We start from the raw sequence: 5,355 nt of genomic DNA, 5'->3' as shown, positions 1-5,355 counted from the left end.
TTCAATATTAAAAGCAGGCTACAATTATCAAAACAAAATGAACATCCAGGCTCCCTCATGTGGCTTTAAGGTGTACCTCAGATATCAATGTTAAATAAGAGACTATGGAGTAAATTCTTTAATTATTAAATTCTTTTGAACCCTTAACCTGCCTGTGGGAATGACTGGTCAGGCCTCACTCGTTGCACAAGGTGACTTCCCTTCTATATATCCCAACATGTTCTAGAGCATGGGTCACTAATAGGCACACCTTGGTCCAGGTCTGGACCCAGATGCCGCAGAGGAAATGAACAAGTTCGTTGTGGTTAAATACTTTGTGTGGAAGAAATTAGCTGTGTTCTGGGCGTGGTCCTTGTTCCCGAACTAAGTTTATAAAACTCAATTTCACATGACCTCACTCATTGCACTGGTCCCCCATGGGTGACTAAAGGGTACTCAATGAGGAAAAGGGACTGCTATGAGGTGTCTTATAAGATGGGATAATTTAATATTTTTAAATTGTCAAAATTAACAACGAAAATGAATGAAATGGCCTTTTTAACATAGCTTTTTTTTTTACTAATAAAAATACTCAACTCCTTCAGATAAACTCACTCTTCCTGTAATCAACCTTCTAATTGAAAATGGAGATGCTTCCAAATAAGCGCCATAATTACCATTATCATTAGTGAGGGAGAGCCACTTCATAAACACTTCAGTCTCAAGTGCTTACAGCCTCTCTCTGAGTAATTTGGTCCAACACAGAAAAATAACACCACACGTCCTAAGCTTCAGCATTTTTTAAAGCAGTTTGAAAAGAAATTCTTTATGAAGCTTCCTGTCTTTGGAGCAAATCATTTTATGGGTAAGAAAGAAGGAGAGGAGGTGAAAAGTGTGTGCAACATACAGACCATGTTGACAGGACAGCATGCAACAGCACTTATCAAATCACTGTGAAAATACAGAGAAAAAACTCAAGTTTAGATGTTATACATAGCGGGCCGTCCTTCAATCAGAGGATTGGCAGTATGTGTCCTTTGGCAACACTTAGCCACAACATGGTTCCCGAAGGCTGTGCCTCAGCTTGTTCCAGGGCGTTAAGTGTCTCCTATTTCAGTATGACCACTGGGGAGCTCGGTTATTATTTCCATTTTTCATCATTTGAAAAATAGCAAAAATGTATCACATTTTTGAAACTACAACCTTTAGACAGAGATTGCATGGGATATTTAAATAAGGCTACACTGTATTTATGAAAAAATACAACTTTCCAGTGAGCCTGCATGTTCAATACATGGGTGCTGGAACAATTAAATGGAATAGAGCCATTGTTTCCACCCTTCTCTCCATCATAGAGGAACTATATAGTACTCGGCTTGAAAAAAAACCGACTATCTTTTCAGTAATCATTACCCGGTTACTCAAGATAATCCACAGACCTTGTTAAATAGCACTACAGATAAGAGGAAAAAATGAACTTCAAGGTCTCTGGGATACAGTTTTAATAGCACCTGCCAGCCAATCAGAAAAGCTCTGTTCATCCAGATGTAGTGGTGTTCTCTGTCTTGTAGGGAAATGTCATGTCTTTCACTGGGGGCTCAAGGACAGCAGTCTGTACCACTCTGCCTGACTTCAGTCCTCTGGGTAACCGGTATTGATCCTAGTTGCTGAATTAGCATTTCATATCACCTTCCCTCATTTAAAATGGTGATTGCTGATATCTCACCCAGGACAAATGGTTGGCTGGGGAATTACAGCTGAGGGTGATGCCAATCAGCCACATAGAGTTAATGAGCTTATCATCCCAATGTAAATAGCAGTGTGTGTGTGTGTGTTGATTGCTTTAGGGCCCATCCCTCCAGTGGAAGTGTCACGGTTAGTAATCAAAGGATAAACTGGAGGAGAATTACAAATGACTGTATCGTCTGTGGATTTCAGAGAGTCGACTTTAAATGATGATCATATTGTAAGAAGACTGGATTCATCAGCTGGGTCCTCGGCTAGTGTAGTAATAACTCAGAATGCAGTTATTGATCCCTGTCTACCAAATCAAACTGAATTAATTTACCAAGCACATCTGCTGGTCGATGAGTCCATCTACATTCTGACTGAGAACGGTAACGACAGGAGCTTTATGAATTTATATAATTGGAAATGTTTTACCATTAAAGGCTTTGGAGGGCTGATGTTGATGGCTAATATTTATTGTCCATGCGATTCCATTCCCTAAATAGTTGGGCATTTAATGAATGCAATCAGGCATGCAGTGGACATGTTCTTTTCCTTTGGAAGGATGGGTCATTGGAGTTTGCGCATTCAGTCTACATGTGTCTTGTGGGCTTGTAGATGGATTATGACCATGTCCCTTGGGGGGTCCTGTGGAGGAAGCTATGGGTCATTTCTATAAGCCTTGAAGGAAAAGTTGTGTCAAAATTCTTGGCCCGAAGTCAGACAATGTTGGACAGTTGTGGAATGCAACTAAGTACATTTACTCAAGTGCTGTACTTAAGCACAAATTTGAATGCCACTCTTTACTTCTACTGGTGCTTCCGAGCACCAGATTCCTTTTAGAAAACCTCTCATTTTACTGCAGCAAGGTCTGACAGTCTGCCCCACTCGGTCCTGGTTCTCCCGTGCCTCCCTTGTCTCCAGCGGGCACAGCAATACAGCCTGGGTCTCCAGCAGGGTGGTGTCGGTGTTGGCTCCCAGCGGGGACCGGAGGAGCAGAGAGGAGAAGCTCTGCTCCTATGTGTCTATGTGTGAGTGTAGTAGGAGGAGCTCAGCCCGACAGAGGGAGCAGCAATATTACAGCAACACATACAAAAAACACCAGTAACGTCAGGGCTCATCAATACCCTGATCTTCAATAATTTAGCACCGGGGCCCGTTTAATACCGGTTTTCTGACGCATCCCTATCTTCAGATAACGTAAAATTCAAATGCGCCAGTGTAAAGTTTGTCCGTTCTTGGCAACTGTAGAAACATGGCGGTGCAAGATGGTGGACTCCGCAGATTTAACTTGTGAGGTTCAAACTCCCAACAATCCAAGTGTGAACTCGATGTAGTCTGTATTGAAAAGGAATAAGATCCTTAACGACAAGACATGTTAATGCCCAGGATTACTGGCTAAACGGAGGCAGTAAAGTGAATGGAGATGAAGATATAACCATGACAGCATGTCAAGATGAAATACATATACAAGTCTGGCATCAACAGGTCTGATGAGAAGATTGCAGGAACACTATTACTTTCTTGATTTATGTGTCCTTTTTCATGACGCTCTTGTTGTCCTGGTGCTCTCGTGCCCCACTGGTTAGCTCACAGTCGCCGTTCTGCACCGCGCTCATACGGTGGTTACAGCTGATAACGCCGTCCCGTCCCACGGCGTCATTGCAGAAGCATAAACCCCGCCCTCAGGTTAACACTGTTCGCTTCGTCAGCACTTTTGCCACAGTTTGCATTGCAAGCTCAGCCATCGCCGTGTTGAGAGCCGCTGAGACGCAATACGAAAGTCTCCCAATCCTGTATATTGCACCTTTAAGGTGGGCTTTGCTTTCTTTTCTCATCCTTTGGCCCATCTTTAAGACAGGCGTTGTGCTAAAAAAGCTACATAGGAAATATAAGAGAGGATTTGGGGGTTTAAGAGGTGAAATAAGTTGAAACAATCAGTGTCTTGATCAGTTCTACATTAAATCAACTGTGTCTTATCATATTAATGATGGACTACACTGACTGTTATCTGAATTGTAATGAAAAGAACAATGTTTATATACAGAGCTCAGTGTAATAATTAGGCAGCAAACAAAAGGCTTTGGATACGAGCATCTCACAGTCTAATTGTAGCAGCGTCTCTGCAGCACTCCAGAGGGAGATGTGAAAACTAACCGTGTTTCTGGCTGTGATTCCACCACTCCACTATTTATAACTACAGACGCGCTGTTTCAGTCAGACAGCAAAGAGTCGCTCCGGGCTAGCTTCATAGCAAAATCCTGCTACTTCTTCAAGACTGTCATCTTTTTGTGGTGCTGATTTGTGGGATTAGAAGAATCATCAGGCTTACACTTATTTCTAGTGCCGTTTCCTCTGCAGTCGTGATCATGCTAGAACTAAATAAAAATACTCCATTTCTCCGTTGCATGATATTTATACAAAACAATGTTTCATGAGAAAGTTGTGCGTTTCCTAAGTAAGACACAAGGTTCATGCTCCTACTCAGTGTTCCACGCTCCGTCTGGGCAATTCCCTAAACTACGCAATGTGGCACGGCGCACACTCCACGGAACTCAAAGCCTCCGTTTCACTCTCACCGTCCCCCAATTAGGCCTGGAATCCATAAACTCATTAGATTGTCCAAGTTACAGGGTTCTCTCACTCCCCCTGACATTTCACACTAACAAGACAAACTCTGTTAACTTGGAGGATCCAATTATTCAGAAAAATATAGCAGCGCTGCTAACAATGCATGAGAACAGTTTTTTGACGGTAATTTGCAGCGGCCCGTCTCTGTGACACACTGGAGAATGGAGACGTTAGATGTACACAAATGTTTTTACTAAATAGAATTCTGTTATCTGCATGTAGAAGAGCAGAATGTATAGACCTGTCCTGAGAACTTGCATGTATTTGCAAATCAGTTAATTAGTCACGGTTAGTGCAACTAAGCCCGTGATTGTGTAGACTATGAATTTATTAAAGAAAGGACGGGCATTTATTAGGAAAGGAGTCTAACAAAAATCTGGTAGAAGATCCAAATGTTTTCATATTACGATTCTCATGTCTCTGCGACTGTCCTTGTGGAAAGTATAACAGAGGCTTAATTATATCCACATTGATATATATATATATATATATATATATATGTCTTTTTTTTTTCAAACATGTAAGTAAAGAAGTGAAATTCATAATTACACAGAAATATTTGCAGTGCTTTTGCCATAGCTCAGTAATAATGTCAAACCTAAAGAAAATATGCATAAATTGCAAAGATGAAAATTAAAATCTTAATAAAGGGCTCGCAATGTTTGTGAAACTCTCACAGTAAACTGGAATAAATCATCCGGAATGGATTTTAACCTTTATATAAACAAATAGATATGACACTGGAATTCAGTAAGAACTTCATTTCCCAGTGGCCATTGCGCTGGGACGGCTGGAAAGCATCCCTGTGCAGGCTGAGGCTCAATTTCACACACACACAACATAATATTTCGTTTGTTTCCGGACCATTTTTGTAAAGAACATGTAAATACCTTATTTTCGCCTAATATCGGGGCATTACATATAATAAGCAGCTTTTATTATGCTAGACAGCATATATCGGGTTACTTTTTCTTTGCCCCCCCGCCTCTTCCTCCTCCTCCTCCTCATCTTCAACGC

This window comes from Pholis gunnellus, assembly GCF_910591455.1.
Source record: "Pholis gunnellus genome assembly, chromosome: 24".
Taxonomy (NCBI): Eukaryota; Metazoa; Chordata; class Actinopteri; order Perciformes; family Pholidae; genus Pholis; species Pholis gunnellus.
The sequence above is the reverse complement of the archived record's forward strand: the minus strand, read 5'-3'. Positions refer to the sequence as shown.